The sequence below is a fragment of the Hyperolius riggenbachi genome, chromosome 1, assembly GCF_040937935.1.
Source record: "Hyperolius riggenbachi isolate aHypRig1 chromosome 1, aHypRig1.pri, whole genome shotgun sequence".
NCBI lineage: Eukaryota > Metazoa > Chordata > Amphibia > Anura > Hyperoliidae > Hyperolius > Hyperolius riggenbachi.
In genome coordinates this window covers 272,812,946-272,828,022 of record NC_090646.1, presented here as the reverse complement: position 1 = coordinate 272,828,022, position 15,077 = coordinate 272,812,946, and the positions used below count along the sequence as shown (strand labels likewise).

The following is a 15,077-nucleotide window of genomic DNA, read 5'->3' as shown; positions in this document are numbered from 1 at the left end:
TTTCTCCTTTGTTGAGTTCCTGTTTTTACAGTGTGAAAGTAGCCATAATTTTCTTTGGGTATATTCAATTAATCTTATAAAGAGCTTAGAAAGTATTACATTTATTGGCTTTAGTTTGTTACAGCATTTCTGGCTATCATCAACAACATGTATTATAAGATCTTACCAAAAAATGCTGTCTGCCCACAGAAGGGTCTGTTCTTTCTTCAAAGGATTGTTCTTTCTTCAAATGTATCACCACATTGAAAAGTAGCTTTAATATGAACTCATTTGTGGGTTGGACTCCATGAAGACAGAGAACGCTTTGAGAAAAGGTTACCTGTAAACATTAGAAGAGAGGCACGATATTGTTTTTTGTTAGCATGAATTTAGGAAATAAAAACACGAGTGTTTAGGGATGTGATGGAGCGCAGTTAGTCAGAGCACAGTTCGTTTGAGCTTGACGTGCAGCTTGGTGAACATTTTGATTAGGTACCTGCTATGCTTATTCAGGGCTTACCCCAGCTGTTCTTCCCAGAGCTATAACTTTGGCATGTCCAACTAAAGCCTGGTAAACACTTTCAATGATGATTGGCCAATCAACGACCATTTTTACTACCTCCATGTAGTATGAGGGTTTACTACACAATCCTTTTATGGTATTCAATATCTGTTGACCCTAATACTACATGGAGGTGGTAAAATTGGTCAGTGATTGACCAATCATGATTGAAAGTGTGTACCAGGCTTAAGACTGCGAAATTTCAGGAATGTGTGCCATTTCTTTTTTCTGTCACACTCTGCTCTCATTTCAAATGTGAAACGCCGGGAAATGTACTTTTCGTGGCACACATTGACATGCAGCTAGTAGAGGAAGTTCCTACCTGTATGCTTGTTTCTGGTCTATCATCAGCTATTGGATGAGCATGGTAACTAGGGAACAATGCACAAAAAGAAAAGTATCATTATTGCCAGCTCCCATATTTCTGTCATGCCAGGTAAACCTAGTACCAGCAGTTTTTGCACATAGTGTAACTCACATTATACAGGCAACGTCTACATTGTTGGTGTAAAGTGTGTAATTGGATGACTCTGCCAGCATCAGCCAGCCAGTAATGTATGTTATATGAGCAATGTATATGTTGTTTGTATAACACGAGTTCTACTATGTGCATAATGCAGGTTGTTTAGTTGGCACTTAGCACAAATGCCAGTAAACATGTTGTTCACTGCCTGCTACAAACATACATGGGGGCTCCACAAAACTTTTTTTGTAATTTTCAAATATATTAAATATTAAATTAAATCTTTCTGTTTCATTTTGTGGTCAGCTTGGATTTCCAAAGCTATCTAAAGCTGAAATTACACATCAAGGGCCTGATTCACAAAGCGGTGCTAACAGTTAGCACGCTGGTGAAAAGCCCTTTATCATGCCTAAACTCAGTTTAGGCATGATAAGTTTAGGTGTGATAAGTTTAGGTGTGATAAGTTTAGGCATGATAAGTTTAGGTGTGATAAGTTTAGGCATGATAAGTTTAAGCGCCAACTGGGTTAGCATCGCAGTGCACAGCTGATCAAAAGTTTTATGCTATCAAAGTCTGGTGCACTTCGTATAAAGTTTAATGGCGCTGCTTTGCGTGCGGGACTTTTCAAGCGATCTAAACTTATCTAAACTTATCATGCCTAAACTTATCACACCTAAACTTATCATGCCTAAACTTATCACACCTAAACTGGCTTTTCACCAGCATGGTGCAATGGTTATCATGCCTAAAGTCTCTAAATGGGTTAGCACCGCTTTGTGAATCGAGCCCCAAGTCTGCAATCTGTACTGTTCTGCCTGGAAACTTCCCATCTTCCTGCACAAGTAATAAGCAGCACAAAACAGGAGCTTGTTACTCATTTACTACACCTGGACTAAACTACTGACTGGCAGAAAACCTGGACACTGCTATATCACTGTCTCTGTTAGGGACTTTGGGTTTGATTCTGTAAACGTCGGAATACTGCAGTGCACACAAAGCACACGGCAATATTACCCTAACTTCTTCCTGCAAGTACCGTGAGTTACATAATTAGCGTTACCCGCAGTACTCTGGTACAAGGTTCTTCCTGAACTCAAACCCTCTACCCGTCACCTCCCAGTCTCCTCCATCTTCTCCGTTGTCACAGCTTATGCATGCATGTCCGCATGGTTGACTTTCCCCTGTCGCACTATTCCATGGGCCTGATTCACAAAGCGGTGCTAACAGTTAGCACGCTGGTGAAAAGCCCTTTATCACGCCTAAACTCAGTTTAGGCATGATAAGTTTAGGTGTGATAAGTTTAGGCATGATAAGTTTAGGTGTGATAAGTTTAGGCATGATAAGTTTAAGCACCAACTGCGTTAACACCGCAGTGCACAGCTGATCAAAAGTTTTGCGCTAGCAAAGTCTGGTGCACTTTGCATAGAATTTAATGGCGCTGCTTCGCGTGCAGGACTTTGCACGCTATCTACACTTATCTAAACTTAGCATGCCTAAACTTATCACACCTGGGCCTCGATTTACTAAGCGGTGATAACTCAGTTATCACGCCTAAAGGACTTTAGGCGTGATGACCTTTTCACCACTGAGTTATCACCGCTTTTTCCTGCTCTTCGCGCGAAGTTACCGCGCGAACGCGCGTTCGCGCGTACGCGCGTGAGAGCGCGCGCAAAGTCCCATAGGGTTTAATGGGAGCTTCGCGCGAAGCGTCGGGTGCTGCGCGCGCACTTACGCGCGAACGCGCGGTAACTTCGCGCGAAGCCCTTCTTATCATGCCTAAACTGAGTTTAGGCGTGATAAGGGCCTTTTCACCACGGTGCTAACACTTTGCACCGCTTGGTGAATCGAGCCCCTAAACTTATCACGCCTAAACTGGCTTTTCACCAGCATGGTGCAATGGTTATCACGCCTAAAGTCTCTAACTGGGTTAGCACCGCTTTGTGAATCGAGCCCCATATGGGGCCTGATTCACAAAGCGGTGCTAACAGTTAGCACGCTGGTGAAAAACCCTTTATCATGCCTAAACTCAGTTTAGGCATGATAAGTTTAGGTGTGATAAGTTTAGGTGTGATAAGTTTAGGCATGATAAGTTTAGGCGTGATAAGTTTAGGCATGATAAGTTTAAGCACCAACTGGGTTAGCACCGCAGTGCACAGCTGATCAAAAGTTTTGCGCTAGCAAAGTCTGCTGCACTTCGCATAGAATTTAATGGCGCTGCTTTGCGTGCGGGACTTTGCGCGCGATCTAAACTTATCTAAACTTATCATGCCTAAACTTATCACACCTAAACTTATCACGCCTAAACTTATCACACCTAAACTGGCTTTTCCCCAGCGTGGTGCAATGGTTATCACGCCTAAAGTCTCTAACTGGGTTAGCACCGCTTTGTGAATCGAGCCCATGTTGTTATGTCTTGTGATGTTGTCAGGGGCTCGATTCACAAAGCGGTGCTAACCCAGTTAGAGACTTTAGGCATGATAACCATTGCACCACTCTGGTGAAAAGCCAGTTTAGGTGTGATACGTTTAGGCATGATAAGTTTAGGTGTGATAAGTTTAGGCATGCTAAGTTTAGATAAGTTTAGATCGCTTGCAAAGTCCCGCACGCAAAGCAGCACCATTAAACTTTATACGAAGTGCATCAGACTTTGCTAGCGTAAAACTTTTGATCAGCTGTGCACTGCGGTGCTAACGCAGTTGGCGCTTAAACTTATCATGCCTAAACTTATCACACCTAAACTTATCATGCCTAAACATATCACACCTAAACTTATCACACCTAAACTTATCATGCCTAAACTGAGTTTAGGCATGATAAAGGGCTTTTCACCAGGGTGTTAACTGTTAGCACCGCTTTGTGAATCAAGCCCCATGTCTTCCTGTTATTTGCACTATGCTAATTGCCATGTATACCACAAATAATTCCATATGTGGCACTTGGCGAATAAAGTTGATTCTGATGTGACATCATCTGTAGGTTGCCCTTTATGATTTTTCGCTCTCCAGTAAAGGCTTACAATTATAACTACAATTACAACTATACAATTACCACTAGTTACAGCTACAATTATAACTGAAAGGCTGAATTTGGTAGTAGTCATGTTTGATTATTGCAGTCATCTTTTCATTTGTTTGTGTTTCCTATGTCAGCTTGAAGCAAACTTGAACTGAAAAATAAAAGTCAAAATAAACATACAAACGTCATATCTTCCTCCCGCGTAGTCTGCTTATCAATCTCTTTCTCCAGTGTCTGTCCACTGTGTTTGTCCACTGTGTCTGTGCACTGTGTTTGTCCACAGTGTCTGTCAGTGTTTGCCCACTGTGATAGATGGAATTCTCCATCCTTTATTTTAAAAATGCTTATGACCTCGTAACAGCTTCTGGGTTAGCACTCCATTAACCAGTAATATTGCTTGAGTCATAAGGAAACATGGAAATTATCTTGCACATCAGTTGTCCTTTCAGTTATAACTGACAGCAACTGATATAGTGAAAAAGGGCCCTCAGGCCTAGTTCACATTATAAATCGCCAGCGCAATCACAGATAGCTTTTGTGAGCGCTTAGCAATTTCCTGTACCTTGCATTGAAGAGCAAATGCTCAGGAAATGGTGCAGGATTGGAAAGAAACCTCATCGCTCATGTGTGAACACTCACTTGTAAAATCATTGCTCAAGCGTTTTTTTACGCGCTGTTTAAAATCGCCAGCGCTTTTAAAAAACTCAAAGCGCTCATAGGGCTTGATTCTATAAACAGTGTTTATTCATATCTTCGAGTGCAATCGCATTTTCCATTTTCACGATTGCGCATGAAAACGCACGCAAAAACGCTTGCGTGGCCGTGATATGGTATGCTGGCTCCACTGAAAATGACAGGCGCAAACTACAGAGGGTCATCAGGTCAGCGGAAAGGATAATCGGGCACACACTCCCTGCCCTGGAGTCCCTCTACAATGCCAGACTACGCTCCAGAGCAATGAAGATTGCCAAGGACCCCTCACACCCTGGCCACCAGTTTTTCAATCCGCTCCCCTTGGGGGGAAGGTATCTGAGGTATAGGTCCATCTCCACAAAGACCATGAGACACAAAAACAGCTTCTTCCCCTCAGCAGTAAACTCGCTGAGCTCCATAAACTCTGCTCATGCTCTCCCCCCGTAGACTTTCTGCCCGTAACCAACCTAGCTATGGAGAATTGTGGTTTATGTATATATATATACATATATATATATATATATATATATATATATATATATATATATATATATGTGTAGATATATGTGCTGTATTGATGTCTATTATGTCCTATGTTTTGATGTCTCAGATGTTTCTATGTATAGGCCCTGTATTCATGTGCCAAGTCCAATTCCGGGCACGGCCCAGTCGTGCTTGGCGAAATAAAAGTGATTCTGATTCTGATATGAGTTACGGTTTAGTGAATTAAACCCATAGTGGGAACAAGCCCTAAGGCTTTCAGCTTCCTGAGAGACAAGTCTGACAAGAACTGTAAGAAATGGTTGAAGAAAATGGTGAGCTTCTGAGAGGAACTGACGGCGAGGTAAGTATGCAATATTCATTTGCAGGTACATCATGTGTTAATTTTAAATAATTTACTCAGTTCAGGCTCACATTAAACCGGAACTGAATACTAAAAAAACCAAAGTGGGCTTCTGCCAGCTCCTTGCAACTTTCTTGTCCCGTACTGGTCCTCCACGATACTCCGTTCTCCTGCCGCCAGCTAGTTTGTTACCGTCGACTTGTAAATTAACGGCAACTTCACCTGTGCACCCTGAGCCACATGTATCTTTCGTCACGTTACCGCCTGCAATAGTGGCCTGCTATTAGTGCAGGATGCTATTGCGGGTGGGAACGCGAAGAAAGATACGTGTGGCTCGGTGTGCACAGGTGCAGTTGCCACATCGACTGTAACTAAACTAGCTGGCAGTGGCGGCGGGAGAATGGAGGATCGTGGAGGACCAGCGCGGGACAGGACGGCTACAAGGGGTTTGGCAGACCAGGTGTCTCAATCAGATTGCAGAAGTGTCTCAATCTTCCAATTGTAATATTAAATACATAACGTAGGAAGAAGTGAAGGCAAGACTAAATAAATTAAAAATGGACAAGGCACCTTGCCCAGATGGCATGCATCATCAGGTCCTAAGGGAATGAAGTTGTTATAGATAAACCCCTTTATTTTATATTTTGTGACTCTCTTTCAACTGGCAGAGTCCCAGTAGATTGGCGTACAGCCCACGTTTTCCCATTTATTTAAGAAGGGCAAAAAATCAGATCCAGGAAATTATAGACCAGTAAGCTTAACATCAGTTGTATGCAAACTATTTGAGGGGTTACTAAGAGATACTATACATGACTTAACCTGCTGAGCGGTCTGGACGAGCTCAGCTCGTCCAACACCGCCAGAGGCTGCCGCTCAGGCCCTGCTGGGCCGATTTCCACCAAATAAAAAGCAGCACACGCAGCCGGCACTTTGCCAGCCGCGTGTGCTGCCTGATCGCCGCTGCAGCGCGGCGATCCGCCGCGTGCAGCGGCGAAAGAGGGTCCCCCCAGCCGCCCGAGCCCAGCGTAGCCGGAACAAACAGTTCCGGCCAGCGCTAAGGGCTGGATCGGAGGCGGCTGACGTCAGGACGTCGGCTGACGTCCATGACGTCACTCCGCTCGTCGCCATGGCGACGAGGGAAGCGAAACACGGGGGGCCGCTCATTGCGGCCTTCCGTGTTATTTCTTGCCGCCGGAGGCGATCGGAAGATCGCCTCCGGAGCGCCCTCTAGTGGGCTTTCATGCAGCCAACTTTCAGTTGGCTGCATGAAATAGTTTTTTTTTTATTTAAAAAAAACCCTCCCGCAGCCACCCTGGCGATTTAATCAGAACGCCAGGGTGGTTAATAGTAGAAAATAATCTTATTTGTCATAATCAGCATGGGTTTACTTAAGACAGGTCCTGTTTGACTAACATGCTCAGCTTTTATGAGGTAGTGAACTCTAATGGGGATATTGGGAATGCTGCAGATGTAATATACTTGGACTTTGCAAAGGCCTTCGACACTGTTCACCACAAAAGTCTGGTGCAAAAGTTGAGGATGCAAGGACTGGGGAAGAGTCTGAGTGCATGGAAATGGAACTAGCTAATGGACAGAAAACAAAGAGTTGTGGTCAATGGATCATACTCAAAATGGGTGGCTGTTAGCAGTGGTGTCCCACAGAAGTCTGTACTGGGTCCAGTGCTCTTCAATTAATTTATTTATTAATGACCTAGTAGATGCAGTAATAAGCAATGTTGCTATTTTTGCAGATGATACAAAATTGTTCAGAATCAACTCTCAGGAAGATAGTGACCTATTGCAACAGGATCTGGATAGGATGGCTATGTGGGCACATAAATGGCAGATGAAATTCAATGTTGAAAAATCTGAAATCATGCATTTTGGTCATACCAATGGTCTAGCACCATACAAAATAAAGGGCATACAGTTGGGGACATCAAACTTGGAGAAGGACTTAGGAGTACTCATCGACAACAAGTTAAACGTATTGAATGCCAAGCTACTGCAGCTAAAGCTAATAAAATTTTGGGATGCATTAAAAGGGAAATAAAAGCTGGAGATGCTAGCATAATATTGCCCCTGTTTAACTCTCTAGTAAGGCCACATGAGAAATATGGAATTCAGTTCTGGGCACCACATTACAGAAAAGATATTGCAGTTTTAGAGCAACAAAATTGATACGTGGAAAGGTCTCACTTACCAAGAAAGGTTAGATAAACTGGGTTTATTTAGTCTAGAGAAAAGATGCCTTAGAGGGGATCTAATTAACATGTATAAATACATCAGAGGGCACTATAAAAGCTTGGCGGGTGAGCTTTTTGTCCCTAGGCCTTCTCAAAGGACTAGAAAACATGATCTGCGCATGGAGGAAAATCGTTTTAGCCATTTATTTAGGAAATGTCTTTTTTCAACCCAAATAACTACGTAACTTTTTTTTTTTTTTTATTTGATTTATTTTTTTAGTATCCAGTTACGCTTTAAGCTTTTTTGTTCATGTGTGAGCTGAATTTTCCTTTTCTGATAGTCACATTGGGTCTGTGTGTCTGACTAGTCATCTAAGCCTTGTGGCCGTTTTTTCCATGTATGGCAGAATGCAGTGTCACCATGTATGGCAGAATGCAGTGTCACCTTGTTCCTTGAGAACAGCGTACAAATAAGGCAAACATATGTTTTTAATCAGCCATTGTTGCACAGCGGCTAAATGATTACAATAAAATTAGTCCTGTTTAGGCAGGACTCACACTTGAATGTGCCAAAAAACTCTCATGTATTTTTGCTCATTCTTTTTCGGACACCATTGGCATTTGTATGCAAAGAAAATTTGTGTTTTTCCACAGCCGATAATAAATTAAAAATTTAGAAGAATTTATAAATTAAAAAAACGCACATGGAGACACACGTTTTTTGGGGAAAGGCATGGAACAATTTGTATTAGATGTGCAGAGACCTATCAATTTCCATTGAGTTACATGGGCTGTCTATTCTAACGCAAATTTGCATTGTGGGAAAATGCCTGCAAAGTAGTCAAGTGTGACCCCTGCCTAAATGCTTTGGGTGGGTTGTGTCTAGTTTCTGATTTCATTCCACATCTAGAAACAAAACTGACCCCTCTACTCCATCACCCCTGCAGAAAACTGTGAGGGCCATGGCCCATTCGAGCACTTCTAGCCCGCGTTTCCTAATCGCTGGTGATTTCCAAAACACTAGGCTAATGACAGTTAATGGAGGTGAGCCCACAGGAGCGATTGAAAATGTCAGAAACTACAATTGCCCTGTATGCAGCATATTCAGAGCGAATTAATAAGGGAAAGCAAGGTTCCAGAAATCGCTCCACTTTGAAGTTCCAAACTCTCAGCATTTGAGAGTGATTTGCAATTGCAAGTGGGCAACTGGCCTTATGGGGATAGGGGTGTTAAAATAACCCCGCGACCAGAGAACTATGGGGGACTTCTCCTTCTCCCTCCCACCTTGATGATCAGCGCAGGGAGTGCTGGAATATTGACCTGGTCCATGCTGTGTCGGGTCTTCTCTTCCTCTTGGTAGCGGCATGCTGTTTTCTGCCCTACAGCACTCGCTTGGAACGCACTGCGCATGGGTATGATGTCATGCGCATGACCTAGTGACGTCATGTGCTGAGCACTCCCGGCCACGGGTGTGCACTTTAGGAAGCACGCAGCCCAGCCAGCGCCTGTGTAGTAGTGTCCGACTCCGGTGACCCGGAAGAGGCTGCCGGAGGTGCATTTAGGCAGAATGTGGAGGCAGAGAGGAGAACAGGGGGAGTGATTGGCATCAGGACAGGTAACAGTATATGCCTGCAACCTCCATCTCTCTAGCATGTTTTGCATCTGGTATCCTTTAATGCTAGGAAAGCTCTAAGGCCAATTTTACCACCTCCATGTAGTATGAGAGCATACCTACACCGTCTATTCTCAAGCTGAGTGCACCCATCAGATAAAAATCTTTGCAAACTGAGGCATTAATCTGTCACTTAGGTTTGTCAGGGTGGTTTGAAAGACTGCAAAAGATCAGTATCTGCAAAAGATCAGTTCCTGCAAAATGCTTTTATAGTCTATTTACTTCCTTCTTTTTTACGCATGCAGGTGCACACAAAGATTAAGAAATATCTGTTTAACCTCCTGAGCGTTACGCCGCTCAGGAGGTTTTGTTATTTTTTGCCCACATAATGAAATAATTTGCTCACATGGCTGCAAACCTAGGCTAGCTAGTAAAGGTGTCCGGCACCCCCCGATCCCCGCCGCTCCCCCGTTTATACATTACCCAGTCTGGATCCAGCAATCGGGGCAGCCTCCCTGGAAAGCTCCAGTCTTCACTATGGGGAGGATCGCCCATGACGTCATGATGTTGTCGACGAACCCGATCCTCCCCATAGAGAGATCGGAGCTGTGCAGGGAGGCTGTGCGATCGCTGGATATGTATAATTGGGGGGATCCCTAGGGTTCCGAACACCTTTACTAGCTAGCCTAGTTCTAGCTAAAGGTTTTACAGCTATGTAAGCAAATAATTTCATTAAGGGGGACTCCTGGGGCCAGAGAGCAGTATGCCCGACACAGTGACGGGCATAACGCTAAGGCGGTTAATGATCAATCGTCTGCAGATTAGATCCACCGGGATGGATCTGAGAGATTGAGAGATAAAATATCTTTCGTTGCTATCTGTAGAGGTATTTCGTAAACTTTTTACAAAGATTATCTGCAGATATCTTTGATTGTTCACTTTTCAAAGAGTTCTATCTTGTGTGTACCCAGCTTTAGTATTCAAAATCCTGCCCTCATGCTACATGGAGGTGGTAAAATTGGTCAGTGATTGGCAAATTATAATTGAGTACTTACTTTAGGAGCGAGTCATTCAAGGTCTTTGCATGGGGAAATGATAGAGGTGGCAGACCAATTACTGCTGAACTTTGCAGACCTAATGTAGATTTCCATTGTGGTGTGTAAACAGTGCTTAATTTATGCCGCAGGGAAAACACTTACCTATGTTGCAATGAAAAATATTAATGAAAATAATTTCTTATTCAAGCTGTCTTCTTCATTCCATGTTATAATAAGTTGATTTCAGCCAAATGTGTATATGTTACGGCCAGAACCCGAAGTTTGGCCAGAACTAGAAGTGGCCGGCCACTTCGGGTTCTGGCCGGCCAATGCGCGAACTGGCCGCTGCGCTGCGGCCAATGTGAGAAATGAAACAATTCCTGTAAGGTTTAATGTGATGTTGTGGCCGCAGCGCAGCAGGGCAAAATGTATCACACATCTTTACTTTATTCAATGGCATTAAGCCGCCCGGCTTTTTCCTCTGCCTCTCTCTCCTCCCCCCCCCCCCCCCGCCTCTCTCTCCCCTTCTCTTATGGGCACAGCCGGGCGGGGACACGCGTGTCCAGGAGAGTCGTTCCTCGCGGCAGGAGAGCAGAGCGGGGAGGCTGCAGACATTGCTTCTGCCAGCACCCGCTCTGCAAGAACGGCAGGATTCCCCTGCCGCGACGAACGACTCCGGAGGGACACGCGTGTCCCCGCCCGGCTGTGCCCATAAAGAGAAGGAGAGAGAGAGGCGGGGGGGGGGGGGGGAGGAGAGAGAGGCAGAGGAAAAAGCCGGGCGGCTTAATGCCATTGAATAAAGTAAAGATGTGTGATACATTTTTTGCCCCGCTGCGCTGCGGCCACAACATCACATTAAACCTTACAGGAATTGTTTCATTTCTCACATTGGCCGCAGCGCAGCGGCCAGTTCGCGCATTGGCCGGCCAGAACCCGAAGTGGCCGGCCACTTCTAGTTCTGGCCAAACTTCGGGTTCTGGCCGTAACATATACAAGAAACACAGATTTACGAAACAGATTTATTAAAGGCGGATTGTTTCGCTTCTTGAGTTTTTCAGCCAGTTACTTATTTCTACAGTACACTGATTGTAGATTATTAAAAAATAGCCTTACATCAATATAATGTGAGAATTTTATATTATTCTAAGGGTGCGTGTATCCAATTTTAACCACTTCAGCCTTCAGTGTTTTTTCACCTTATGCATCATTTCAGCGATCTTGCTTTTTCCATTACCAATTAGGCTTTCTTTGGTTTGTACATTTTGCTTAGAATTTTTTTTCCTAAATGCAATTTTAATGGGATTATTAAGAAAAAACATGGAAAAATTAATAATTTCTCAGTTTTCGCCCATTATAGTTTTAAAATGATACATACTACCATAATTAAACCCCATGTATTTTACTTACCCATTTGTCCCGGTTATTCCACCATTTAAATTATGTCCCTATCACAATGTATGGCGCCAATATTTTATTTGGAAATAAAGGTGCATTTTTTTTCAGTTTTGTGTCCATCACTATTTACAAGCCCATAGTCTTAAAAAAAAGATAACAGTAATATACCCTCTTGACATACTTATTCAAAAATTCAGTCCCTAAGGTGACTATTTATGTATTTTTCTTATTGTCATTTTTTTTGTTTATTATGCCAACATTTTTGATAGGTACTATGGGAGCATGTGGGAGGGAAGAAGTTAATTTGAAATGTAATTGTGGGTCTTTTTTTTTATATATATATTTATTTAGGTATAATTTTACTTTTTGGCCACAAGATGACCTCAGTATTTTTTTTTTGTAGCGTCCTGTAAGCGTACATAGCATGCTTACTGGAAGTAAAGATTGGACGTGTAACATTTTTTTTTTTCAGAATGATCACGGTTCATTGAAGCCGTCGATCATTACAGCGGGGACTTAACTCAATGAATGGGTACTGCGTTCCCATTCATTGATATCTGGGCTAACGAGCGGTGACTAGTGCCCCCGCGGGTGAATGCACAATTGCCCATGGAGATGGGTTTTATGACGGATGTAGCTCCTATGTCCAGCATGCATTTTTGAACGTAGGAGCTATGTCCAAAAAGCTTAAGTAGTTAATTAGCCAATCACTGGCCAATTTTACCACCTTCATGTAGTATGAGGGCCAACAGATTGTGAATATTATTAACAGATTGTGTAGGTTAGCCTTCATACTACATGGAAGTGGTCAAATTGGCCAGTGATCATGGGCCAATCCAAATTGATTGTATGTACCAGGCTTAAATGTCTACAGATTTAAACTAGACTTAAGCCTGGTAAACACTTTTAATTATGATTGGCCAATCACTGACCATTTTACCACCTCCACGTAGCATGAAGGTTCACCTACACCAGTGGTCCTCAAACTAAGGCCCGCGGGCCGAATGTGGCCCCCTGAGGCTTTTTTACCGGCCCTCCACACACAAAATATATTACTTATAGATGCGGTCAGCTACATCTTTAAATATTGGTGGTCCGCATATAGAATAGCAGTGCTGGCACCACCAATCCACATGAAAACCAGAAAGCAGTAATTTGCTAGTTTCCAATCAAATTCCACATCAGGTGACACTGCTGTCCAACAGGACTGCAAGTGGTCACCAGGGTACGCTTCACTGTCTGGCCCACAAAGACTTCTACATCATTTTATGTACACTCCGGCCCCTCAGCTGTCTGTAGTATTTTGACCCGGCCCTCGACCCAAAACGTTTGAGGACCTCTGACCTACACAATCTACCCATAGTTTTTAATATATGTTGACCCCAATACTACATTAAGGTGGTAAAATTGGTCAGTGATCGGCCAATCATAATTGAAAGTGTGTACCGGGTTTTAGATTGCATACACACATTTTCGATTTTGATTGGCCAATGTTACCACATGCATGTAGTATTAAAGCTTACCTACAGAACCTGCTCATAGTATTCAAAATATGTAGGCCCTCATAAGCCCTCATACTACATTCAGGTGGTAAAATTTGCCAGTGATTGATCAATTAAAACTGGATGTGTGTATGCAACCTTAATAAATCCAGGATCAGCTGGGACTTTTTGTTCTAGATCTGTTGGGGAGACTGTAATGACCTTTTATCTTCTATGCTGAGTTTAGGTATCTCCATGATCTATGTTACAGGGAATTAAAGGACAGCTCAGGGCATAGTTTAAAAATATATGCACCCTTTGGAGATGGTCAGTGAAATGCTAATAATGTTGACTTACATGCACATTTAATGCAAATTGCATGCAGCTCGGAATGAAGCCAATCAAAGGCAATTAGCATCAGTTTGTATGTAAGCCATTATTCTAAGTCACTCATTGATAAACAATAGTACCCATTGGTAAGATGCACATAATTCCAGCATGTATGCAAATTATATGCAGATTTAAACTGAGGCAGTGTAAAAAGTTTCTCTCTTTTGACATCTCTAAGTGTTGATCTCCACAGCTTGGGGACCCATCTGCCAGGGGTAATATAAAAAGTGTGGCTGTCATGAACCTCCCTCCCACCCATTACAAGTATGACACAACCAGGAGCGTATGTAGAAACCAGCGGTGCACCCAGCAAGACTGAACAGACAACTCTGCACTCCCCAGGATCACATTTTTTGCCAGGACCTCCTGCAGCAACTGATAACTGCTGTCCAACCTCCCCAGGGCGAGCAGAGTGTGGCAGCGCAGCGGCATACATAACATGTTGTTAGTGGAGTTAGCTATAGATCCTCTTCACTCCTCTCTTCAGCCACGTTGTACAGTGTAAGTCCTTGCAGCTACCTGATGCACATCACATGACATGCAGAGATGGGAGTCGCAAGGAGTTACACTGTACGGCGTGGCTGAAGAGAGGTGTGAGGAGGACACATAGTTGGCTTTTCTGATAACAGGTAATATATGCCCCTTCCGTTGCAACACTCTGCATCTCACAAAATTCTGCCATGGCCTGGGGGCAATGGGGGCCCATTTTTGTGACACCCCTGGACACAACAACACCTGATCTAAAAGATAGACTCCTATATCAGAAGCATACGATCAAAATTGCTGCTGACAACTTCCAGTGCAGGGTGAAGCCGAAAGACGTCTCAACCTTCTGCAGACAAACTCCCGTGAGGCGTTAATGCTGTAGCAACTCGGGGGAAGGGAGTGGACACAATTCTGGCACTGGCTGTTACCTCTTTTTTTTCTAATATGAGCACCGGCCAAATTGGCCATTGGGCACCACTATAGCTGTAATTCTCATTACGGCCTGTGGTGGCGCCCTAATCATTGGCGCGGCTCTGCACCAAGATTACCTGTCTCCGTGTCAGAGGGATTATGGGTGACTAAGTGGGACCGCCCTGATGTTGCTCTCTTTTTAGTTACGCATTTCTTGTTCTCTCACTAAGTAGAGGGGTAGTGCATATCCACAAAATGTGGAGTGTGAAATGTGCATAATTATTTGCAGCCACTTTCATTATAATAGGCACGTTGCACAATAATCATGCAAACGAGCATATTAAACATTGTGGGCAGTGCACTGCCATGTATTACTTTATTATGCTAAGACACAATGGCCTTGATTCACAAAGCCGTGAAGTGCCGCGCGCGGACTTTTGCGCGCACAAAATGCCGCGATCGCGGACATTTGCGCGCGATAACGCGGACTTTGCACGCAATCTCACGGACTTTTGCACGTGCG

At 43.6% G+C, this 15,077-nt stretch overlaps 2 protein-coding genes across 2 annotated transcripts in view; one reads left to right on the top strand and one right to left on the bottom strand.

Moving 5' to 3' along the window:
* The window catches only part of IDUA (alpha-L-iduronidase), a 179,132-nt gene that overhangs the window by 70,590 nt on the left and 93,465 nt on the right, over positions 1 to 15,077 (top strand). The gene's annotated exons all lie outside the window — the stretch shown is intronic.
* The window catches only part of LOC137548018 (sulfate anion transporter 1-like), a 50,853-nt gene that overhangs the window by 31,479 nt on the left and 4,297 nt on the right, over positions 1 to 15,077 (bottom strand). Inside the window, exon 2 of the mRNA XM_068271130.1 lies at positions 167 to 319. The gene's annotated coding sequence lies outside the window, so the exon portion shown is untranslated. The remainder of the gene's footprint in view (positions 1 to 166; positions 320 to 15,077) is intronic.